Source organism: Chelonia mydas, chromosome 4 (assembly GCF_015237465.2).
Source record: "Chelonia mydas isolate rCheMyd1 chromosome 4, rCheMyd1.pri.v2, whole genome shotgun sequence".
NCBI classification, from domain to species: domain Eukaryota; kingdom Metazoa; phylum Chordata; order Testudines; family Cheloniidae; genus Chelonia; species Chelonia mydas.
The window spans coordinates 119735640-119762245 of NC_057852.1; the positions used below are offsets into that span (position 1 = coordinate 119735640).

The 26606-nt window shown below is 40.8% G+C and overlaps 1 long non-coding RNA gene across 2 annotated transcripts in view; it reads right to left on the minus strand.

Moving 5' to 3' along the window:
- Positions 1-6775: 6775 nt before the first annotated feature.
- The window catches only part of LOC122465582, a 65883-nt gene continuing 46052 nt past the window's right edge, over positions 6776-26606 (minus strand). Inside the window, exons 4-5 of one of the 2 annotated variants that reach the window (XR_006290523.1) lie at positions 11902-11952; positions 6776-8633 (exon numbers count right to left, since the gene is read on the minus strand). This is a non-coding gene — a long non-coding RNA (uncharacterized LOC122465582). The remainder of the gene's footprint in view (positions 8634-11901; positions 11953-26606) is intronic. The other variant, XR_006290524.1, reaches the window with a different exon arrangement.

The following is a 26606-nucleotide window of genomic DNA, read 5'->3' on the forward strand; positions in this document are numbered from 1 at the left end:
TATTTGCTCCATTATCTTTCTGGGTACAGAAATTAAGCTGACTGGTCTGTAATTCCCCGGGTTGTCCTTATTTCCCGTTTTATAGATGAGCACTATATTTTTCCTTTTCCAGTCTTCTGGAATGTCTCCCTTCTTCCATAACTTTTCAGAGATAATTGCTAATGGCTCAGATATCTCCTCAGTCAGCTCCTTGAGTATTCTAGGATGCATTTCATCGGGCCCTGGTGATTTGAAGACATCTAACTTGTCTAAGTAATTTTGATTTGTTCTTTCCCTATTTTAGACTCTGATCCTACCTCATTTTCACTGGCATTCATTACGTTAGACATCCAATTGCCACCAACCTTCTTGGTGAAAACCAAAACAAAGAAATCAATAAGAACCTCTGCCATTTCCACATTTTCTGTTATTGTCTTCCCTCCCTCATTGAGTAACGGGCCTACTCTATCCTTGGTCTTCCTCTTACTTCTAATGTATTTCTAGAATGTTTTCTTGTTTTCTTTTATGTCTCTAACTAGTTTGATCTCATTTTGTGCCTTGGCTTTTCTAATTTTGTCCCTACATACTTGTGTTATTTTTTTATATTCATCCTTTGTAATTTGACCGAGTTTCCACTTTTTGTAGGACTCTTTTTTGAGTTTTAGATTATTGAAGATCTCCTGGTTAAGCCAGGGTGGTCTCTTGCCTTACTTCCTATCTTTCCTACACAGTGGGATAGTTTGCTCTTGTGCCCTTAATAATGTCTCTTTGAAAAACTGCCAGGGCCGGGGCTGCTCTTGGGCCCCCCCACTCTGGGGAGGTGGAGGGTCTGAGGCTCCCCACAGCTGCCTGGACTCCCCAAGCTGCTCTTACCTGGGCCATGCTCCAACTTCCAGCCTGACTGGGGCCTCGGGAGGAAGAGGAGGGTCAGGGGGCCAGGCTCATGGCAAAAAGTGAATGGGCCAGGCCCATCCACTTTCAAAAGTGGGAGGGCCATGGCTCCTTGCTCCCCAATTCCGGTGCCCCATCTCAAACCCCAGACCATTAGGTGCATAGCAGCCAGCAAGTTCTAGCCTGCAACCAATATGTCCCAGTAACACCTGACCTAGAAGCTCATATCCGACAGAGGTCTCTAGTTCTGGGGTCTAATTGGCAGAATTCTGGGGGTGCTGACTGGTCCTCTGCTTCTATTTAAGCCAAACACAGGAACAGGAAGTTCTCTGTGTAACTGGGTTTCCCTATCTTGGAATTCCTTCCCTTTTGCTACCTGCTCCTGCTGCCTGACTCTGATCTCCTGGCCAGGGCCAATGAGAGAGGGGGCAAGGAGGTCCATTTGGCCTAAGGCTCAAGCTCAAAGAGGGCCTCAAATTTAGACACCTGTTAATTTTTTGGCATTTGATAAGTTTCACAACTTGTTTTTATGCGCATCCCTATTGGACCAAAATGTAACACACTCTCAGCTTAGAACTGGAAATTTAAGCAAATAAGTGATGTGATTTGGTAAAAGACACCATTTTTTTGTAAACTGATATAGATTTTGTCATATTAAAGAGTTAAAAATGTTCATAAATATTAATAAAAATATATCGGTTCTGATGGTGCAAGATTAGACCATGTGTCGTCATTTTTTATTTTTACTATGGCTAGGGGCCTCAAAAGTTGGAAGTGGCCCGGGCCTCTCTGAACCTCTGAGAGGGCCTGCTCCTGGCAACCTGACTGTCCCTGCCTTCTGACCCCTGACTCTTGGTCTGCCCTCTCGCATATCTCAGACTCTGCTCTCCTGGTATCTGACCCAGCCTGGGTCATGATTCCCACTCAGACCACTAGGGTCAAACAACCCATGTACCAATTGTGATGGACGTAAAACTGTTCTTTTGTGGTCACTAAAGTGACGTTCTAAGGTATGATGTTCATTATCTACAAAGATTTCCAGTTCTCTCTTTCTCTCTCTCTTTTTAGATTACAAGTGAAATGATGAGCTTCTAACTGGTAGTCCTGCACTCACCCTGGGTCCTGATAGTGAATCTGGATTATTTTCTTCTTCTTCTTCTTCTTCTCTCCATCACCAATTATGAGGCTTGTGCAGCCCACCTATATCCTCAACCATGTGAATGCAACCCCACTTTCTCCAAATCATGCCACCGGGTACAGCTGTGCAACCTCAAATGCATAAACATAGAAGCAAGAACAAAACATGAAGGGCTATATGTTCTTTGTCATGTCTTTCTTAATGCACCTCGTTGTGCCTTGACATTGGAGTGCTTACCATGCACATTCCACTGAACTACATTGGTTGGCTGTTATGACACATCCTTAGTGTGTTTAATGTAATTTTCATGTGTTTATTTGACATTATGTAATAGGATTGTGGATTGTGGGGAGGGAATCAAAACTTCAGTTTAATTATGTGAGTGCAGCATATATCGTGTATGCAATGTGACAATTCTTTTGCTTTCTACTTTCACACAGAACAGCAAAAATGTGATTCTTTGCTGGTTTCTCCAGCAGTGAGATTCCTCCACCCAGCCGTAACTGTAAGCTTCCCTTTCAGCATGACAGCCCCCACATCCTGAGAACATTAAAACCTAGGTTCTCACCTGACTATTTAATTCCCCCTCTGAACCATTCTTATTGTGTGATTAATGAGTGTATAGTAAGGTAGTAAAGGAGCATGAGCTCCTCTAGATGTATGATTCTGTCTAAGTTCCCCTTGAAATTTCATCTGGATATGGTATTCTTCACTTTCTGTCCTAAACTGTTACACAGTTTACCACATTTCACATTTCAACCCAGAAGTGGCTGCATTTCAGCCTGGGTTAAGATGAGGAGCCATTTTGTACAAAATTCAAACCTTTCTTTTTAGAAATGTATACTGAAAGTGAAACATGCACCAAAGTGTAATATGCTTTTCAGTATGTGGGATATATAGTTCTGGATAGAAAGGGTTTGAAAAATAGGGGGAAGGGGTAGCTCAGTGATTTGAGCATTGGCTTACTAAACCCAGGGTTTTGAGCTCAATCCTTGAGGGGGCCATTTAGGGATATGGGGCAAAAATCCGTTGGATGATATAATTGGGGATTGGTCCTGCTTTGAGCAGGGGGTTGGACAAGATGATCTCCTGAGGTCCCTTCCAACTCTGATATGCTACGATTATATGTCCTCAGTTAATCCTCATAGTGATTTAGATCTTCAAAAATCTCAATATATTTTGCATGCCACTTTTTACCACTATACACACTATTCTGCCAATTTAACTCAGCTTGAGTAGTACAATAGCTTATTCCAAATGCATTTGGAAACAAAAATATAAGACTGTGTTTTAGGAAATACATTTCTGTGGCGCTCTAGTAATGGCATTATACAGATCACTCTACCAAAACAAATTAGCTAAAAGCTCTGCTTTTTTTATGAGAGAGAGAGAGAGAGAGAGAGAGAAATAAATGTGTTTGGATTATTTTTTCCCATAGCCACTGAATTTATAGAGACCACATTTTAAAAATACTCCTCTGAAAAGGTAAAAATTTTACAAGCAATTTTGCATGCAAAAACCTGTTAGTGAAACACTGGACTTCTTAGCATGTGCAAAAGGTGCAAGTGTCATTTTTTTAATCCAGAATTTGTATGAGATTCATCATACGAGTCAAATCTTCAACTGGTGTAAACGGGCATAACACCTATAAAGTCAATGGAGCTATGCTAATTTACACCAGCAGAGGATTTGGCCCATATATATAAATGTGCATACAGATATATAGGGTTATGATAGACTTCCTAATGCATACATCCTATTTTGATAAATATAAATGAGTATTCAGAATTCCATTTGCAACTGCAATTTAAATAGAGATGAGTCCAAACCAAAACCCTAGTTCCAACCTCCCTCCCCGACTTTGGTAGGATCCTAATTCAGATTGTTCCCAAAATGTTGTAGCTTGGATTCATTTATGTTTACTTGAATATTTTGTATTAGACCATCTCACAGAATTCAATTTTTGTCACTGGTACTGTATTATTTAATGCAGTCTCATCTGAATATTCTGCCCATATAATGAAAATATTTATTACCAATAAAGTCACTTAATAGAAATACTTGTAGCTGCAGAGAACTAAATCTCATTCACTGCAGTCAAGGCTTTGAAGCTAATTGTGTCTGACTAATGTAGCTAAGTGTGTTACTCTTCTAAGCTATATATGTGAATTGTATGAATCCTATTGTTATGTTTCATGGCATGACTTTTAAGGATGTGTGGCTGCATAAAAATACCTGTCACTGACAGAGTGTCTTCCCTGGTGCCTAATACTAAGCAATGGAGGGAAAATGTAAATAGGATGTGAAGTCTGGACTAAATACCTTTTGGAGCAGAGCTGATCATACTGTTAGTTAAAAGCAACGAGTAGGACACTTTTTGCTCACAAAATTGTTAAATTGTGTTGGTTCAGTACTATACAGGAATATTTCTGATTTTATAACATTTTTTTAGCTCACACAAGGTGGTGGATTTGAAGCCGACGTTACTGGGTGAAATTCTAAGGCCTATGTTATGCAGGAGGGGCTATCTGATCGTAATGGCCCTTTCTGGCTTTAAAGTTGATGACTTATCTGTCAAGCAAATTTATTGTATTGGTCTGGGTGCCCAATGTACTCCCCCCACCAGGCTAGTGGGCAAGGAGGGGCTGGGATCTGAGGCAGATTGCTGGCTGGAGATAAACTCACAGGGAGGGGGTTTATACTGAACCCTTGTGTAGATTTTAGCAGATTACTCCTCTTATGTTCACAGCATATACACAGAGAAATTAGATTAAAAATACAAAAACTCTTGCAATATAACACTACTTTATTTTTACAATAGAAAATAATAAAAAAAATCTGGGCATGATAATAAAAAATCAAGTACAATGAAAACACGAATTATATTTTAATCTGAAAAGTAAATCATTGAAACAAAACCACTCTCCACTCGACTACCTCCAGATGCAGTCTCACCCTGAAAAGGAAGGCTAGAGGAGAACTGGAGAGTGCCTACGGGTAGTGGAATGAAGTTCCTGGTTCTGCTGCAGGTGCATTGCTCTCTATGCCCCTCTCTGTCATTCCCACCGTTATCTCTCTCATCCACCTTACAGCCCATCCTTTCTTTGTCCTTTTAGCTAATCACTTCCTTTCTTTCCTTCCCCCCAACTTAATATGTATCATGTAAGTAAGTAAACAAAACACTGCCAACCAACAAAAAAAGCATAGAACTTGTAAGTTTGCTCACTGCCCCTTTGTTTGCTCTGTTTTTATATTCTGTCCCATTCCCTAACCCTGTATCTGTGTAGCCTAGTTAGACTGTAAGCTCTTTGGAACAGGGGCTGTCTCTTATTTTGTGTGTGTATGGTGCCAATCTTGGTCTGGACTTCTAGGCACGAACACAAATAAATAAAGCTAACAACAACTACAACAATCTCCTTCAGAGTCCACTCCCGTCCTGCAGGACTCTCCTCGCCCCTGTAGGCTCTCAAGGAAGCTGACCCCACTCCCTGCCAACTGCTGTTTCTCCTGCAGCTCCCCTCTGGCTGGATGCTGCAGCTATGGTTTGTATGGCTGAGAAGCAGCTTTCCCTTCCCAGTCATCACTTGGGGGTGGATCTGTAGTAGCCACAAATGAGCCTAAATTACTCAGATGCAGCCATGATTCAGTGCACCTCAACTAACCTGCCTTTCTTAAGTACTCCAGCTGACAGCAGTGTTGTCCCCTGCAATCTCCTGAGGGCCTAAACTGGAGACTAGTTGCAATCCTGTGTCCCTTCCTCCTCCTCTATATTCCTCATTCTGCCCCTTCCTCATCTCTCTTTTGCCTCCCTAATCTCTCCTGAACTCTTTGCTCCTTATCTTCCACCTCCCCTCTCATCTTCTCTTCCTTTCTCCTGCCCTGCTTTTGCTTCCCTCACACAAATCCCATGAACAACATTCTCAGATGGATATTGTGCTACGTGCTTGGAACAAATTCCATTTCATCATATAATAAGTGTGGCTGTGGCCTCTACATTCATTTTTCCATTGACATTTGCCTCCCCCAACGAAGCATTGTGCACAGGATGGCCAGTGATCAGAATTAAGGACTCGGGAGACCCACATTCAATTCCCTGCTTCTCCAGAATTTCTGTCTGACCTTGCCAAATCTCAGTCTGTCTGTGCTTCAGTTCCCCATCTGTAAAATGGGCATAAGATGATAATACTTCCCTTCCTCACTGGGTGTTGTGAGGATTAATACACTGAAGATTGTGAGGTGTGAAGATACTGTGATAACGGTGACTATATAAGTGCCTTAGGTTTACACATACACCAAATTCAAAGATAAGAAAGTGGCATTTCAGAATCAGTGACATGCAAATAATTTTCCTGTCTCTTACTGTAACTCTGACACAATTAGGCTGTAAGCTTTTTGTTCTGTGATTGTACAGTACCTAGCACAATCAGGCTCTAATCCCTGACTGCGCCCTCTCAGTGCTACCACAATGCAAATAGGAAACAAGAACTGTAATCAATAAAAAGTGTCAAGATTAAGAAATGCAAAATAAATGTCTACAATTATTGTAGTTTTAATTTAATCTTACTGATCTTTATCCGTTAATATTTTTGCTGTGCTATCCCTCTGCTTGGAGTTACTGTAAAAAGCTCTTATCTATGAAGATTGCAACATTTCATATAACAAAATATATTTTATTTGTATTTCATACTAAAAAGGAGTCCAAAGCTATTGGAAAACATTAGCAAAACAATGAAAGTCAATCATACTATCGCTTGCCATTACCTCTTTCTTTATCTTCATTTTTACATGCCTTACTTTATGTATTTTCTTGATAAAGTTTACCTACATGACACAAATTCAGAAATGGAAGTGCTTCATATAACGAATACACTCCTGTCCCCTCCCTTTTCTGTTTCAGATTATAAACCTAGATATTTTGGAGATGTGCATACATTTTGTATTATAGCATGAGAAACAATTAATCCCATTAATAAGCAATAATTCATATAACTCAGACCGTGGGCTGTCACGATGAATGACTTCATTAGCTAGCTTTTTACCCTAGGCTAAAAAGCCAGCTTCATTAATTCTGTAGAAGGCTTATTTTTTTTCCTGCTAAAAAAAAAAACCCAAAGCCTTTTAAAGGCATATTCCCTCATAGAATAATGTCAACCAGAAAAAAAAAAAACCCAAATATCAAGTTCCCACAAATGTTAAAATTATTTCCAAGATCAAATATTTTGATCACATTTGTGTATGTCATTAATATTACCAGAATGTTGTTTGTTATGAATAATGAATTTTCAACCTGAAGGATCCCAGCTAGGTCTGGGCTTCATAAAGAGCATATCATACTCACCCTGGTTTGAATATACTTATTACAAATCATTTTAATGATGTATTAACATTTAATTAGATCTGTACTGAACTCTTCAAATTAAATACAAAGCAAGGTGAATTTTATAATTGGAACTGCAGGGGCCACTTGAGCTGAGAGGCTCCCTGCAATATTTTTATGCCTTCTGAGTTGTGACATTATCATATACTTTACTGATCATCATCTTTAATATGTGACATCATGGGAATTAAAATAGAATAGGGGAGAATATGGCTCTCTTGTTTTAAGAGCTAAGGTCCCTGTCCTGCAACTTGTAACAGTTTGTGAACTATTTGTTTTTCTTCAGTGGGGTTCCATGTGGGCTCATCAGTTTGTCCACATGTTGTAAAATGCAAGACTGGGGCCCCACTGTTGTAACATCCAAGAGGCAGATTCTGCTCCCCTTATTCATGTTATTAGATCTAGCTATTTATTCTTATTGGGTAGCAGGTTACTCGGCAAATAGTCAATGAATTCATGGAGTAAGCTACTACTCTACATGTGTAACAGTGACTGGGATCTAGCCTTAAATGGTGTATAAGTGAATATTGCCCAACAAATAACATACATTAATTTTGCAACATAGCCAGAAAACAAGCTTTCCATTAAAACTGTTGCCTTGCGAGACATAACTGAAGTCTTGTGCCTTCCCTTGTAGGTACACTTTCTGGTGTTTACAAAATTTTCCACAAATTATGAGCAAGACAAAATTATTTTTCATTTGCTCAGTAGAACAATGTGGTTAAATAGCTATAGAAAGCCAAAAATACTTGAAAAAAAGATGTATTTTTCTTTCCTGTCTGTAAAGGTTTGAGGTTAGACATGGCCCTGAAACCCCTGTGCTCCGTGATTTTTTAATACTCTGATCTTTCATTATTCAGTATGTCTGAATGTTCCAACCAGCTCTGGAAAAAGTGTACAAAAATATCACAAATTCTGCCACATTTTAATTGAATCAACTACAGATTGTAAGATTACCTTAACGACCACAAACATTTCAACTCCCAAACAAAAACAAGCTTACTTTTTTCATGATTTTTTTCCCCCAGATGAAAGGTTTGTGGTTTTTTATTTTCAGAGGAAATTATTATTTTCATGCCGCTGTGTACTAATGAAGTGGTGAGAAACGTTTCCTCTTATTGAGATGACTCTGGTGTAGCAGCTGTGATACAAACACCACGCTGGATGAGCAGCAAATCCGGCAGTGTAGAATTGTTCCAGTAAACGTTAAGTGATTTGAAAAGACCTGACAGGCGAGAACAGCAAGCCCTGGAGTCATGTAAAATGCAAGAGAAATACCACTTTATGGATGCTTTATGATGGCTTCAGAAACAGAAACAACAAACTGGCTATTAAAGTACAGTTTAAAAATAATATTCTCCCTCTTTTTGAAAAAAATCTGTAAGAAATAAACTCTTACATTCAAGAACAATCCAAAGGCCTTACAAGATGCCCTTATTTGTTAGAGATTGCTACAAGTAGCCTGAAATATATGGAAATAACATTCAATTATATGGTACATTGGTACCAGTCAGCACTGTTTATAGCTAGAGAAGCTCTCTCCCCTGCCCCTCCTCCCTCCAGTAGAATATACTGGAGTAATATTTTAGTAAATCCCCTAGAAATGACAAGGAAAATCATTTGAGCGTGTTCAGGGAGTGGAAAGAATGAAGAAAAATTAGCTTACAATTAATTAACTAATGCCTTATGTTTATCTAGTGCCTTTTATTCGGAAGGATCCCAGCATACTTTACAAACGGGGATCTCTTCATTAATCACCACTAAAACGGAGCCACTCCCGGTACAGAATACGGTAGCCATTCTGAACTAGCAACACCAAATACAGTGCTTAGAATAGAAAGTAAAGAAAAATGTAGCCAACTGAAACACCATGGGGATTTAAGGTAGACTAGGTGCAATTTATTTTCTTTCTTGGAATTTAGCCAGGTACTGGAGTTGACACTCCTATGCCAGCAAAGAGCGCCAGGGGAATTTTAAGGACCAGAAATGGTCAGGACCTTTGTTTTGCAACTAATCCAAACACATCCAGCATAACAAAACACATCCAGCATAACAGTGATCCCTAGCACCTAAACTATAGTAAAATAGCAATACAGAAAGGCAAAAAAGAGGTCTGGCGATTAGTTTAAAGTTTTATAATTCCTGTTATCTATTCTCTTTCTCAACTGATGTCAGTTTTCTGTAGCAGGGAACTCTGTATCCTCTATTAATATCAAACAACTATATTAAATCTACATTAAGTTTGGAATTTAAACATGAAGAGCAAGGACATAGTTAAAACATGGCAATGGATCAAGATCAGGGGCCAGATTATTCTCATTTATGTTAAGATCCCTTTACGCAGAGTAAAGGAGCCTTTGAGCAAATGAGAGCCCAGCGTATATACTTATTTTTTAGATCAATCATTTTCCTTCAACATTGTTGACCTGAGGTATTTGTAACACACCTGTGGATTGATCTTGAATGGCTCTGGTGTTTTTTTCAGAGAGACCCCACTAGACTGTATTTAACAATTACTTATTATGAGCTTGATCATGACTCCATGGGACTCCCATGGTTTCCATGTTACTAGTCATGATTAAAATTAAGCACATGCTTATCTGCTTTGCCAGAGTGCCCAGCAACTGGCTGGATTGAATTCTGCTTTTCCTGTGTTCTCCCTCATGTGGGATTCCACAGGGTACCAGTTTGCCACCCTTTGGGTTCTCAGAGGATTAGTAAAGAAATATGGCTGTGGCTTCTGTGTATGCTAATGGAACATAGTTTTATATATACTCCAGCCAGGTCAGTAGAATGACTTACACAGTGCCTAAGAGATTGAAGTCTGGGTGGCTACCTAGCCAAGACCCAAGTCAGACAAGACTGAAGTCATTCTAGTAGGCTTGGAGAAGGAATCAAAAGAAATGGTGAAGGCAATTATTTCTCCTTTGACTGAGAGGCATATGACTTTCATTGGTTATGCACATTTGTGACTCGGGGGTCTTAGTGGAAACCCAGCTGCTTCAAATATCGAAGGAGCTGCAAGGCCAAGATTGCTTTTTCCCCACCAGCATGTGGCTAGAAGGCTACTGTCTTTTCCTTTGGATAACTGCCTCACTACCGCTGTCCAGATCTCTGTCACCTCGAGATTTGATGACAACATTGTACTCTATACGGGTCTATACTCAAAGACCATTTAGAAACTTCAACTAGTGGAGAATCCATTTCCTTAGTGGTGCCCTTCACAGGATCTGTTCTAGCTTCAATGATTTGAGAACTGACTACTTGAAAAATTCTCTCTTTGGAAGATGACAGTGTTGTGGGCATCCGCTGAGGAGTTTGAACTAACAGTTCCTTGGTTTTAAAATGATGAGGCTAGAGCATTTTCAGTGAGGGTTTTTGACTGTGGACTTGCTTCACTTCTCAGTCCAACATAGCCACATTTTGTTGCCTTTCAAGACAAGGGTGGTCATTGAAACTCTTGCTGGGTTAATTAAGAGAGGGAATTTACAAACATTCTGTAATGCTTTTTCCTTACCTGCACATACCACATGGAACTGGTGAGGCATGTTTTAAAAAAATATAGAGAAACACATACCATCATTATGGGAGAAATCCATCCCATCTGGGAAAAGCCCAAGTTTTCAAGCACCATGTGGATAGAGTGCAGATGGACTTGAAAGATTAAATCTAGTCCTCTCCATCCTTAACTTTTCTATACTTGCTATTCCAGCCATTTGGACTCAACTCCTATCTTCATCTAACTTTCTTAATTGCAAACAACATGCATCAGTTATATGGCCAATTCGCACATATTCCTTCATACCATTAACATTCCCTCCACCCCACTACCTCATTCATTATTTTTCTTCCTCCTTTGAATATAACATGACTGTGGTCTTTTGTACATTAATTCAGACATCACTTTCTTTGGTCTTCAGAAGTTTTTCTCTGGTCTTTGTTTTAGCAGGAGATAATAGCATGACTTGCTGTTTTAAGTAGTTAAATACTCTTATTTTAATTCTCCGTCACATTTTTTAAAAAAATATAATCGACCAGAACAGCAGAAGTGGTGAGAACAGTTCAGGTGAGCTGGAGTTTACTTATTTAACAATTCTACATCTTTGATTAATGTGTGGTTTTTCTCTGAAAAGGGTCTTGCTTTTATTATCTTTCAGTGACTGTCATCTCGTCAGGTCAATTGTGGTTGAACAATCATATAATGGTCAAAGCAAAAGAAAACCTCACTGTCTCTTTATATTTATCGAATATATACCCATCTTTCCTTGTTGTTGTTTATTCCAGGAGAGTAATGGAATAAAAGACAAGTGTTCTGTACTCACTATATATCTCTTCGTCTGTATTTCTTTTCAATCAGAGAAATTGCAAGTATTTAGTGACCTTCTTCACACATGAAAAATCTATTGATTTCATTTTGGTATGTGAAAATTCAGACCGTATCCTTTGCCCCAAAGAAATACCAGAGATAGAGCAAGGTACAAGAAATCAGCATTCTATTCCCAATTCTACTACTCACGGTGTGATCTTGGGCAAGACAATTATCCCCTTCAGTCTTCAGGTAAGCCACCTTTAAAATGGGATAAATAACAACCTTCAGGAGCATTGTGGAGCTCATTGAGACCCAAACTGTATTATAGGCAGGGCTGGTAGCGTCACCTATTAGTAAGGTTGCCATTATAAGATGCCACTTTCATTCGCTAGGATTTTGCCAATCTTTAACCATTTGGGTGAATTTTTTCATACCAGGTGTCTGCCTGGGGTTGATTTTTTTGGGGGGGTGGGGGGCGGGGGGGGGGAAGAGGGGGTGTGTGTGAAAATTTCAACCAAAATGGCTTATCTATTTCCAAGAATGAGGGTAGGGAAAATAGGTTGTTTTGCCCATGTTAAAACATTCTGGCAACTTTTTTTTTTTTTTTAAGAAGCTCTAGCACCCTCATGTTTTGGAGCAGGAATTTGAAATTTGGCCATGTGGTGACTTCTGCGTCAGGAATGTGCCTTTTGCCACCTCCACACAAATTGACTCAAATTTGGCTAAATTATAAGCCTCTGGCAAAAAAAAAAGTCACAGTTCACACATGCTCCGTAGAGACTTGCTAGGATTTAGCAGCTTAATTACCCAAAGAGTCCATCAGCGCTGGGTATGCTACAGCCCAAGGCTGTGGGGAGCTGGGCAGGATTTTCCCTCCAATTGCAGTTCCTGGCTGTGCCAGATCCATGCAGCAGAACAGAGAGCAGGCAGACTGTCTCTCCTGTGCTCTCAGTGCCCCCCACCCCACTCCACTACCAGCCAGGCAGTGTGGAGGAGGAAGCCGCCTGAACTGAATGCAGAAGACTGGGACTGGAGGCTGGCAGGGGGGATGGAAAATGGGCCTGAGAGTTAGGAAGGGGAGACTATGACTTGAAGCCAGTGGGCACAAGGGATCTGTGGACTGGCTGGGGAAGGAAACTGGAACTAGAAGTTAAGTGAGGGGAGACTGCCTAGGCAAGGAGACTGGGACTGCCCAAGAACCAGTGCTCCATTCCCTTTTATGGGTAATTTTGAAAAGTTTTTGTTTTCATTTGAAAGATGGAAATGCTCTGTGAAAGGGAATACCCAGCTCTATTCCTATGCGATGCTGGGCAAATTACTTAAACCAAACTCTTCACAGATGGTCATTAATTGTGTAGCCTTGTTTTCTGCGTGCCTGACTTGAGAGCCTGGGGTCTGATCTGAAGAAGCTCTGAGCTCTCACAACTGCAAAGGAAGTCCGTGGGAGCTGTGATCATGTACTCTGGAAAGTCAGGTCCTAGTCATCTCAGACTGGGCACCAAGAATCAGTGGATACTTTTGACCTCAAGCCTTCTGTGCCTCAGTTCCCCATCTGTAAAATGGGGACAATAACCTCACACAGCTGTTGTGGAGATTAATTAATTAATGTGAGCAAAGCACTCAGCAACAATAGGGGTGAGCAGCATAGAAAAGCCCATGAGGAAATTAATAATTCTGTCTTCAAAGCAAGGCTTGAATACTGTGCAGTAACAAAGGTGTGTGGCCACCCATGGAACAATGAGGAAAAAAAATCAATATTGAATCACTTTGCTCATTAATTGAACACCATCTATTCTGTTCACTGAATGAGGCAGGGGTCCTTTGGGAAAAATAGTATCTGATTATGTAATTAAAGACAATATTCTAATGCATACACACAAAGAGACTGAATTAAGGTTGCATGGCCCCCTTAATTCTGGCATTTCCTAACCTTTGAGTGCTTGACTTTGCAACCTTAACATAGTGGGTTTGGGGTTTACTTATATATATGCAGGCCTATGCAGAATTGCACTGTCCCCAGGGGAGCTCCATGAAGTGCAGTGTTCCCAGAACTCCAGCAAGCGCAGTCTGCATTAAGAGGGTACAGTGGGCTCTCCTTTGTACAGCTGCCCAGCTCTCCTGGCTGGCACAGTTGAGTGGTGGGAGCATGATGCTACAATCACTCTGTAAAGTAGCCTGCTTCCCTAGGGCTGTTAGAAGAAAGCAATTCTTTCCCTGCTCTGAATGCCAGGCTGGTTTTGTGCTTGACTTGCATGATGGGCATGGAGGATGTGGCCAGGAAGGCTTCTTCCGCCCACTGTGCAAAAGGCAGGCACAATGTAGCCCTAATTATTCAGCAAAGCACTTTGTGACCTTCAGATCCAGGGCAGTATCTGAGCGTGAGCAGTTACAGCTCATGGAAATAGGCCTGGGAAAACTCATTTTGCCACATTTAGAACCCATTTCAAAAGGGTAGGTTCTAGACTTTGCAACTCTGACGGTTCAATCTCCATTTACCTTTGACATTAGTTCTGGGCTGCTGAACTTAGCTCTTTTATTCCCTTGCTAGACCTAGAAGCAGAACAAAAAATGCCTTCCAACAAGAATCATTATTGTTTGCATAGCACAGGCTATGCTGCAGCCAGAAACACACGATACATGTTTACATCATTTCCTTAGGGCGTAGAGGAATGATTTAATTTCGAGTGAGAAAAGTTTCAATCAGACTCAAGAAAGCATCATGAAATTCCCATTTCTGAAGCATTCTAGAGCTTTTGACAATCATTAGGATTTCTTGTCCCTATTGCAAAAAAACATTAAGACAGCATGTTTCCAGAGGAAGGAACTTCAGGAACTTCATTTCTGCACTATGAGTCTGATCCAATGCCCACTGAATCAGAGAAAAGATTCCCCTTGAATTGAGTGAGCTTCAGATCTGGCCCAGTATTGTTTTAGTTTGTACAATGAAAACAACCAGTCTCTATGCACTATGCAATCACAGAGGCCATTTACTACTAAATTTTGTATAAAGTCAGTATGAATTCTGGGATGTTCTGTGTGCAGCTCATATTTATGGGTATAAGCTAGGAAAATCCTGCTCATATCTGAAATCCAAACTGAAGTGCATGATCTGCAAAACTCCATTCAGACGACAAGTCGCCATCCTGTGTTTCAAGGTTCTCTTTTGCCGAGTTTTACTCAGCCAACATATTGTCCTACCATGCAGAAAAAAAAAGTGTGTGTTAAGCTGAAAAATGAGAATAAAGGCTTATGGGTCCCTTCATTATAGTTTCATTTTGTAGTCTCTGTAATAGCCCGTATCATAATAAATTCATGATGTAGTTCTGTGAATGTCACTGTAATTTAGCATTAGTTAAGCACTAGTTAATAGACACTTAAAGTGTTGTCGCTCTACATATAATTTATACAGGGTTTAAATGGAGCCTGCTCTGAAACTGTACAAAAGGAATACTACTGGGCCTGATTCTGACCTCAATTATAATGATTTTGCACTAGTGCAATTCCACTGATATCTGTATGACTGATCCTGCTTTATACCTGCACAAATAAGGGCAGAATCAGATACCATCCTCAAACACACCCGTACAATCCCATTACCTTCAGAAGATTTGCCCTGATATAAGTGAGGACACAACTGGTCTCTTATTTTCCAAGCACTAATAACTGCACCTCAGTGATTTACACCAGAATTGCATAAACACCTACCATGCAGTACTTCACCCAAACAATACAGCCACCTAACACCAACAGCAGAATTGAGGTTCTTCTAAAGGAAGGGAATTTCCAGATTGAATTTCTTGTCTGTCGGTAAAGCACCAGTAAAGCTTTCTTGCAGAAAAACTGAATTTGGATGCAAAAGAATCAACCTTTCTTGGCCTTTTGTCCCTCCTATAATTTGGTCTCTCCCCCCTCCCTTGCTCCCTATATTACCACCTTTGTTAATAACTTTTTCCTTTATTATCTTTCCCAGCCCCATAAAATCTGCCACTCTCCTTGAGGGATGGGCAAACTCAGTAGCACTTGAGGTTTGTCATGAACTTTCAAACTTTTGAGGTTTTGACCAAGTAGCCAATTGTTCAGTGAAATTCTTTCCCCCCATAAATTAAACCCATATTCATTTTCAGAAAAAAAAATAAAATATTTTTTTCTACTGAAAAGGAATCCCATGTTAGACAATAATTCAGTAAACAACGAATGGTGGGTAATGTATGTTACTTGCACTTAGCCAGGAAAATAACTAAGACCTAACCAAGGACAACAACCTTTAACAAAAAATTACTGCCAGACAATGCACACTACAATTGTAGTGAAAAATCACTAAGAAACGTAGCCTGAGGCCCTTACTCAGTTTTCACTCTCCTTATTCAGGAAATCTCTCACTGAATTCTTATGACGAAAGTGTAGTTTTACCTACATGATATAGTGGTTGGCACATAGGGTTGCCAACCCTCCAGGATTGCCCTGGAGTCTCCAGGAATTAAAGATTATGTCCTGTGATGAAACCTCCAGGAATATGTCCGACCCAAATTAGCAACCCTATAGGAAGTTATCAGCCCACAGAAAAGAAAAAAATCTAACAGAAGTATGACATTCATGGCCCTGCTGCAATAATGTTACCTTAAGTTAATGCAGCACTTTCTGATCCAGACTATGCCCACACTGATCCAGACTACTTCCACACTGGATGTCTAAGTAATACACTCTGGTTCAACTCAACCACAAGTTAAAGGGCTTGATGCAAGAATTACTGGATGAAATTCTAGGCCTGTGTTATTTAGAGGAGACAAACATTGATCACAGTGGTCCTTTCTGGCCTTAAAATCTATGCATCTCTGAAAGAGCCCGCAGGCTCCAAGGCCAACAGTTTCAACCCTGAGTAGCTATAATTGATATCTATTTTGATATTTCAAAGCCTAATTTGAAAACTGTGATGACCCCCCTCCCCAAGGTAGTTTTATCGTTTACCTGGGAAACATTTTTCCCTTCCTCTTGGTCAGGAGGTATGATGGGCCTCCTGCCCTTTTTGCTGAGGTCCTGTGGACCCACCCACCCCTAGAGAAACCAGGACTTTGTCCCTCCTTTTCTGAATATCTTTATTTTGTAGAGGAGAGGAGCATAAGTCTTCAGCTCAATATGTCCCTTTTGTTCCTCTCTGGCTCACAAAAACAGAACCCTCAGGATACCACTATAAATTTGTACCATGATACCTTCAAAATTCTTCCCTGTTTACCCGAGATGCCGTAAGGTAAGAAAGAAACCACCATCATACTCCGTATATTTCCCAACTTCAACCTTATATGCCCCACTGCTGTATCTGGTGATGCAGCTAAGGGAGCCTCTGACTCCACCCTGAAAGTCTAATCTGGTATGATCTAGCTGCTCTACTGTAGAAAGGATACTTCTCCCTTTGAACAAAAGATGACCTCTGGTCTGTTGGAACCCAGGAAGTACTTAGAGCGTCTCTGTGCCAACAACTGCAGGGAAGAATCCTTCCTGAACCTAGACCCTAAAGGAGCATGTTACTCCTGTCTGCACTAAGACGGGATTAATAAACAAATGTATAATTAAATTTTAATTAACAAAATCAAGAATAAGCATATTAAATTTTAAATAAAGCAATACCAAACAGCATCAAAAGTTATTATAGTCATGAGTTATTATTATGAACAATTAATTATTTTAATTTAGGAGATGACGCTGATGACTCAAGGAAACAGTTGAGCCAGGCTTAGCACAGTGGAGGTCTGAGCTCCCTTCAGTTCTTTTGGGTCTGATGGTCTCAGAGTATGGACCAAATTCTCAGAGTCACACAGGTGTAAATCCTCTGAAGTCAATGGATTTATTCCAGATTAACCCCACTTTCATTATTAGGTGGATGAAAATATCAACAATATTTCATTCATACACAACTAGCAGACGATGCTGTGCATTTCTATTGCAAATATACTACATGGCTTAGTGCTGAGGACTGCATTCATACGCTGAACATGAGGGTGATAGGTGTGGTAGCCTGCCAGTCACATCCCCAGTAATTATATTAATGGGAGCCAAAGGCTAAAAGCCCAAAGATATTTAAATGCTGGCTCCTTGGGATTTACTTATAAAACTCTCCAGTTCACACTTTTTAATTCCTCACAATTTGTGATAAATTAAACACTGAATAGTGTTTTCAACTATATATTAAGAACTTGAGGTCTAGGAAATTGTAGGCTTGATTCACTTCTTGCTTATACTCGTGTAAATCAGATTAATTGATTTTAAGGCCAGAAGGGACCATTGTGATCATTCAGTCTGACCTTTTGCATAACACAGGCCATAGAACCTCCTCCAGTAATTAATACATCAAGCCCAATAATTTGTGGTTGAACTAGAAAGTCTCTTTTAAAAAAGCATTCAGTCTTGATTTAAAGATTCCCATTGATGGATAATCACCACATCATAAATTGTTCCAATCGTCAATAATCCTCACTTTAAAATTGTGCTTTATTTCCAGCTTAAAATTGTCCCGGGTTAACACCATTTAAATCCCAGCATAAGAAACAGGAGAATTTCCCCTTTTCAGCTGGTGTCCCGTTCCCATTACGCCTCTCATATTCTCTCCTCTACATCACTCCTGACGAATCCACCATCCTGCCCATCACACATTCTCACCATTTCTTCTGTTCCAAGTTTGACTCCTCAGTCTTTCTTTCCCCTCCTCACCTCTTGCAATTCCTGAATCTCCCTCTGCAATAACTTCAAACCTAACCTTCTCTGTTCATGCCTATCTTTAAATGCTTGACCATGCCTTGGTCGTTTCTCACCTCAACTACCGCAATATGCATTTATAAAGCACTTAGTCTGCTAGTAACTGGGCGTCCCAGTCATACTCCTGTCCCTAAGAGTTCAAACTCTAGCCTTCTTTCTTAGTTTAGGCTGCTTCAGAAAATGAATAAGACTCATTAGATGTCCTCTAAGACAAATGATACTTCTTCTCATTTCTGTCTTACACACATGTCAACTTGCCTCACTCTACTTGTCATAATATACAGCCGCTCCTTTCCGACTTCTCTGACCATGTTGCTCTCCTCTCTAAATTGGTTTTATATTGTCTGTTTATGTTAATTATATAGTACCATCTTCCAGGCTACAGGACACTGTTGATTTATACCTGCATCTAACATTAACCTGCATTTAACAATTGTTAAGTGCTTTTGGAAACAAAAAGCCAAATTCTGTCCACAGATATTCATGTAAGGCTCCCACTGAAGTCAGTAGCTAAGGAAAGAAATGAAGGCAAATCATTCACTGGAAAGTAATTGGAAACTAGGTGTATGAATGTGGTGTAAGTATATATAGGTCAGTCGTAATTTTGACTCTGTGAATTTCACATAATCAATGTTTTCTTGCAGGTAATCTCTAGAATGTCTATGCTTATCACAAATTGGGGTCACTAGGATATGAAACAATATGCACTATGAGATTTTGTTGCAAATCTTCTCTTGAGCACGTTCCATTTATATTTCTCATAAAGTTAACGTTTTAAAGGTTACAGATTCTGATTTTATAATTACTAAAACAGCATTACCTTATTGCTTTCATCTGTCCACTGTGGACATAAGCATGGTATAATCAGAGCCACATTTCTTATTCTTCCTCCAACACTTCATTTATATTCATGATCTCTTCCCCCCCCCCCCCCCCATTCCCACGCCCCACAAAAAAAGCAAGAAGTTTGCTTTTGGTGCAAATGCACATGGCTCTGGAAAAGAAAGGAAACAGAACAATGTAGGTTCCATTCAGTGGTAAAAATTAACCTATTATGATCAAGCGTTTGCAAAAAGAAGCCCAACATTTCAACATCTTAAACAACTACACCCCAGTGTTACATAAAACTTGTGTTACCTTTCAAACTAATTCCAATTTAAAAGCTGTATTCATAGCACGATAAGAACACAACAGTTTCCTCAAACCTCAAATCCTGGGTAATTAGGGTTTTCAATCATGGCAGTGTTCTTCTAATGGCAATTTTGGCAAATCGTAGGTAATTAGAGCTCAATGAAGAACTACAGTCTCATTTGAGAGTTGCCATCCCCAGCCTAATTGCTTCCCAGTGAAACAACAGTATTTTTGTTTCCACTGTCATCTTTTGTTATTCTGAAACTGGGACTAAATACTGCAGAATGCAACTGCACGTTTCTGCTCTACTCTGTGCAAATGCTTTTAAAATATTATCATAAAATGCAGGAGTGAACAGGGATTTTCCCCCTTCTATATGAAATACACTTTTAACATATATACCTTTGTTTACTTCAGCAAAGTCATTGGACTATATTTGCCATTCATAAGCATTAAAATAATGCAAGCCCAAATAGTTGCCATAAGCCTCACAAAATATGTAAAAGGACTAAATGTAAGAGTCATAGGCTTGATCCCGCAAATACTTGACAGACATGAGTAATTTTACACACAGCTAGTTCCACTGAAGTCAATAGGACTATTCATGTATAAATTAACTCATATGCATAAGGGTTTGCAGGATCAAGGCCTTATTATTTAATTATTAATATTTATATTATATTAGTGCTTAGAGGCCCCAATTCAGATTTGGGGCCCTATTGCACTAGGCATTGTAAAAACACAAAGTGAGAGACAATCCCTGCTTCACAGAGCCTACACTCTGGGTACATCTACAAAGCAAAAGGCTGTGGGTCTCCGAGCCTGAGTCAATTGACTTTGGCTTGCAGGGCTCATGCTACAGGACTAAAAATAGCAGGGTAGACATTCCCACTTGGGCAGAAGCCCGGGCTCTGAAACCCGGTGACAAGAAGGGTCTCAGACTCTGACCTCAGGCACTGGCCCAAGTGGGAACGTCTATGTGACGCTGTCAGACAAGGTGCCATCTCACGCCAAGGACCTGGGCCTCACTGAACAGTAACAAATGCATAGCTGGAAACCAGTCTGGTTTACCTCTTAGTTAGTATAGTTTAAATAGATATTCGTGTTTTAAGAATGTGTTTAGGCTTTATGGAATGCTAGTAGGATGTTGCATGTATTAATCCTACTTATATTATCTGTATTCCATCCCATCTTTCTGTACTTAAAAAACTTGTTTTACTGTTTTATCTAACACAATGTTTATTTGGATTGAAGTGTTTGGGAAACTCCATCTGAGATAACAGGATCTGTGCATATCATTTTCTGTTAATAAAATGATGGACCTTATAAGAGCTTGTATAGTCAAGGAGCAGCCTAGGCAGTACAAGACATATATTTCTGGGAGCAAGTCTGGGACTGGGATTTTGCTGGTGCTGTTCTGCAGTGTAATTCAAGAATGGCTGGCTATATACTGTAGAACTGGGAGTAACTTACATGCTGTAGGCTGTGTGTAAGCAGACCGGGAGTGGTGGCTCTCACAGTGAAGCAATGTAAAAGGCACCCCAGACTGAAGAATTGAGGGGACACGGCTGTCCATCTGTCCAGATTATACCCTGGGTAATGTCACAAACTGTAAAATGTCTGTTCTGAAAACTTCACCTCATGCAAAATGCTGGATCCAGGAAGAGCCATTGAACCCAAATGGGCCATTGTGGAACAAATACTATGTCAATTCCTCCCCTGCACCCACCCATGAAGAGGTTACATGCAGACATACTCATCCCATCATCTTGGCTTTAGTTGGCTTGGGGATAAAAATCCCTGACCAGAAGGAATTGGGGCCTCTTTACATTGTCTGGACTTGAGGGGAAAAGATTCCTAAACACAAGCAAGAGATCCCCATGCTGCTTGGCATGGATCAGTCCTAAAGGATATATAAAGCTGCTCATTATAGAAGCTTATATTACCTTTTTAAATCTAAGACTGTAACTCTTGTTTGTTTATGTTTCCATTTTAACCCTGTAAATAACTCATTTCTTCTCTTAGTTAATAAGTCTTTAGTTACAGGACTGGATACAGGCATTGTCTTTGGTTTGAGATCTGAGTACAATTGACCTGAGGAAAGGGACTGGTGCTTTGGGACTGCAAGTAACCTGAATATAGTTGTGATTTTTGGTGTAAAGTGACCATCTATTACATAGTCCAGATTGCCCGGGTGGCAAGATGGACTGGAATGCCCAAGGAGACTGTCTGTGACTCCATAGTAAGACTGGTTTCAGAGTAACAGCCGTGTTAGTCTGTATTCGCAAAAAGAAAAGGAGTACTAGTGGCACCTTAGAGACTAACCAATTTATTTGAGCATAAGCTTTCGTGAGCTACAGCTCACTTCATTGGATGCATACTGTGGAAACTGCAGAAGACATTATATACACAGAGACCATGAAACAATACCTCCTCCCACCCCACTCTCCTGCTGGTAATAGCTTATCTAAAGTGATCACTCTCCTTACAATGTGTATGATAATCAAGTTGGGCCATTTCCAGCACAAATCCAGGTTCTCACTCTCCCCCCCCCCCCCCCCCCCAACTCACTCTCCTGCTGGTAATAGCCCATCCAAAGTGACCACTCTCCCTATAATGTGCATGATAATCAAGGTGGGCCATTTCCAGCACAAATCCAGGTTTTCTCACTGGATTTGTGCTAGAAATGGCCCAGCTTGATTATCATACACATTGTAAGGAGAGTGATCACTTTAGATAAGCTATTACCAGCAGGAGAGTGGGGTGGGAGGAGGTATTGTTTCATGGTCTCTGTGTATATAATGTCTTCTGCAGTTTCCACAGTATGCATCCGATGAAGTGAGCTGTAGCTCACGAAAGCTTATGCTCAAATAAATTGGTTAGTCTCTAAGGTGCCACAAGTACTCCTTTTCTTTCATAGTAAGACTGTTACAGTGCTTTAGAAGTTCATACTTGTTCCTGGGCTGGTGAAACCTAATTATTGAACATTCAGCCAGTTTGGGGTCTCTGTCCTGCTTTCTGATAGTCTGCCCTGAGATTGGCACTTACAGTCGTGAGCCACTCTAGATAGCATGACAATCAACAGTGCTAGTTTTAGCCCCATAGCGCTAACCCCACACACACTCAAATCAGTTGTCCCGGGCTCTGAAACTCGCTGTTGCATGTTTTTTGTTTTTGTTTTTTCAGTGTAGACATATCCTCTAACGCTCCATCTACACCGCATGCTTCTTTAGTGGTGTGTAGAATGTGTACTTGGGTAGCTCCCCTAGCATGGGTTTGAGTAGCAATATCAGTGAGACGCAATTTAGGTGAGTAGAGTAGACACTCCTGTACATACCTTATATGGCTGTCTACTTGCCCAAGCCATGCCTTCCCATCCCCACTGCTATTTTTATCCATGTAGTGTCCTGCTGCCTTCCAGCTGATGCAGCCTTTCCCCACTGTAAGAAAAGACTCCGGTAGCAGGGAAAGGCTCTGGCAGCTCCCCAGAATGATCTTGCTCATTTGGTAACCAGGGCCAAAACAACAATACATGTTTCTAGGACCAAAGAATGTAGGCCATCGTTACAAGATGGGGGACTCTATCCTGGGAAGCAGTGACTCTGAAAAAGATTTCAGGGTTGTGAGCTCCCACTGTGATCATAGAATATCAGAACTGGAAGGGACCTCTGGAGGTCATCTAGTCCAACCCCCTGCCCAGAGCAGGACCAATCCCCAACTAATGATGCTCTAGCCAAAAAAACTAATGCAATCCTGGGATGTATAAACAGGGGAATCTTGAGTGGCAGTAGGGAGGTTATTTTACCTCTATATTTGGCACTGGTACCACCACTGCTGAAAAACTCTGTTCAGTTCTGGTGCCCACAGTCCAAGAAAGATGGTGATAAATTGGAGAGAGTTCAGAGAAGAGCCATGGGAATGTTTAAAGGATTAGAAAACCTGCCTTTTAGTGATAGACTCAAAGAGCTCAGTCTATTTAGCTTAACAAGGAAAAGGTTAAGGGGTGACTTGATTACAGTCTATAAGTATCTACATGGGGAACAAATATTTAATAATCATTAATAATAATGGGCTCTTCTGTTTAGCAGAGAAAGGTGTAACATAATCCAATGGCTGGAAGCTGAAGCTAAACAAAGTCAGACCAGAAATAAGGCAATAATTCTTTAACAGTGAGAGTAATTAACCATTGGAACAATTTATCAAGGGTCATGGTGGATTCTTCATCATTGACAAATTTTGAATAGAGATTGGATGATTTTTCTAAAAGATCTGCTGTAGGAATTATTTTGGGGAAGTTCTATGGTCCATATTATATAGGAGGTCAGATTAGATTATCACAATGTTCCCTTTTGGCCTTGGAATGAAAGATAGGTAGAGGAGTCAGTAGATAAGAACGGGCATACTAGGTCAGACCAAAGGGAGCTGCGGGGGGGGGGGGGGGGGGGGGGGGGGGGGGGGGGAGTGTGCCTGCAGATGGTCAACATCAGCAAAATGTCTCACGGCCCACACTCAGATTACCCTGATGAGCCGCATGCGGCCCGCAGGTTGCCTGCCCACCATTGGGATAGGGACACCATTCCTGCCCATTTTGGCTAATAGCCATTGATGGACCTATCCTCCATAAATGTATCTAGTTCTTTTTTTTTTAACCCCGTCATAGTCTTGGCCTTCACAACATCCTCTGGCAAAGGGTTCCACAGGTTGACCGTGCGTTGTGTGAAGAAATACTTCCTTTTGTTTGTTTTAAACCTGCTGCCTATTAATTTCATTTGGTGACACCTAGTTCTTGTGTTATGAGAAGGAGTAAACAACACTTCCTTCTTTACTTTCTTCACACCAGTCAGGATTTTATAGATCTCTATCAATCATATCATATGTAAGGCTTATGAGTCCAGTAAGTTAACTGACTTCTATAATAATCTTACTTTATATAGCACTTTTTGCCTTAGAGGATCCCTTTCTGTTGCTGTGTATCTGCACACACATATTGAGGATGGTGAAGGACCTCAGTCTTCAGAATTTTGTGAATTGCCCAATATTTTTGGGAGTTCTCAGTTGCTAACACAAAACTTTTCCCTAGAATTTATACCTGTTCCCTCACCTTTCCAGGCTGATTCAAGTTAAATGAACAAAGACAAAGTCTGTGCCCCTCATAAACATCAATACGATTTTGTATTGCTTGTTTATGGTTTGATTAGAATTAAATAGCACTCCCATGAAGCTAGCAGGTACAAGAAGCACTAGGATGTCGTACTGGGCATGTTCATGTACAGCAGGATTTGGACAGAAAAACCTAGTCACTCTTCCCATCTCCACTATTACAACCAAGTTTTTACACCACTTTCCAACAACGTACAAACAAACTTCTCTCCCTCAGACACACACAATTCTTAACACTCATGCTGCTGGTGCGGTGCCAGAGCTGCTGTGCTGCCATCCTCATTAAGAACCTGGCCCAGCTCCTACTGAAATCAATGGGAGTCTTTTTATTGTGACTTCCGTGGGAGTTGCGTCAAGCCCTAATATTCCACTCATAGTAAATGTTGGGATATATCTGGTACATTCTGCAGCACAGCAGATGTGTTCTACTTGGATGTACTGTGACAAAGCTCGGTCCTTGTCTCCATGGGTCCCATGTTTCCTGGCAGATTTCACTAGCCTCAGAGGCTCACTGTGACCCTCCATGTAACCCTTCTCTCTCTAGAGACAAGGGTCACAGTCTAGTGAGCCATTTTCATCATAAGCCAGAGAGAGAGAGGTGAGGAGAAGCTATCCTCCCTTGCACAGTCTCTGTTGTCTCCCAGTCTCAGTGATTAACCAGGGAGGGGGCAAAGGGGGGGGAAGCCCAGGCCCACCCTCTACTCCAGGCTCCAGCCCAGGGACCCTAATAGTATCAGCTATGGTAGCTGAACTTTTAGAAACAGGACACGTACAATTCCCTGGGCTACTTCCCCACAGCAGCCCTCAATTCCTCAAGCTCCACTTCACCCTTACCTCAGGGCCTCCTTCCTTGTGCCTGATATGGTGTGTACTACTCAATCTATCCAATAGCACAACTTCCTCCCACAGCTCCTCACAGCCACACCCACCTGACCAACTGAGAGGCTTTTAACTAGTTTCAGCCAGTCCCTGATTGGCTTCAGGTGTCCCAATCAACCTAGCCTTCTCCCTGCCTTCTGGAAAGTTCTTAATTGGCCCCAGGTGTCTTAATTGACCTGGAGCAGTTGCCGTTTAACTTATCCTGGTACCAGGGATTTGTTTAGCCTGGAGCTAATATATCTATCTCCCACTACTTTTCTATAGCCATCTGGCCTTGCCCCGTCACAGTACGTACCTAAGAGTGTTCAATAACACTCAAGGGATTTGTGTAAGGTAAGGATATATGACTTTGGCAGCAATGTTCCTTGCAGTTGTAACAAACTGGCTAATGTGCTGTGTTCCACTATAATGGCTGATCCATATAGAGGATAAAAGCCTACCTCTACTACCAGCTAACAGAGTTAGCCCTTTAGTTGAAGTCACAGAGGCTGGTGATTTTGGTGCTGAACATCCTCAGCTCTATACCAATGAGGGTGGGTTGTTACACAGTATTGGATAGTGTGCTGAAATGCATACTTAAAGTGGGTAGATAATAGAAATGGACCAAGATAAATTAATCCTCTCTTCCCATTGCACATGCTTCCCTGCTGCCTGGTCCTCTTCTTCCCCAAACATGCTTCCCTTGCACATAGTTCCCTTCTCATTTGCTCCCCTAGAAATGCTGCCCAGCCCAGCCACATAGTCTTCTTTAGAGCTGGTCAGAAAATGCTATCCATTTTCTGTGAAAACTTTCAAATGAATGCAAAAAATTCTTTGGCTTGAAATATTTTATGGAAATATTTTTGGTTTGTTTTTCAACAAAACCAAACCTGCAAAATGTTCAGTTTTCATTTGCTCCCCCCTCCCTTCTTTTCCTTTTTCTACTGAACCAAGGCAAAGGGCAAGAAAGGAGAAAACCAACAAACTTTAAACTGATAACTCAGAAGAAACAGTCT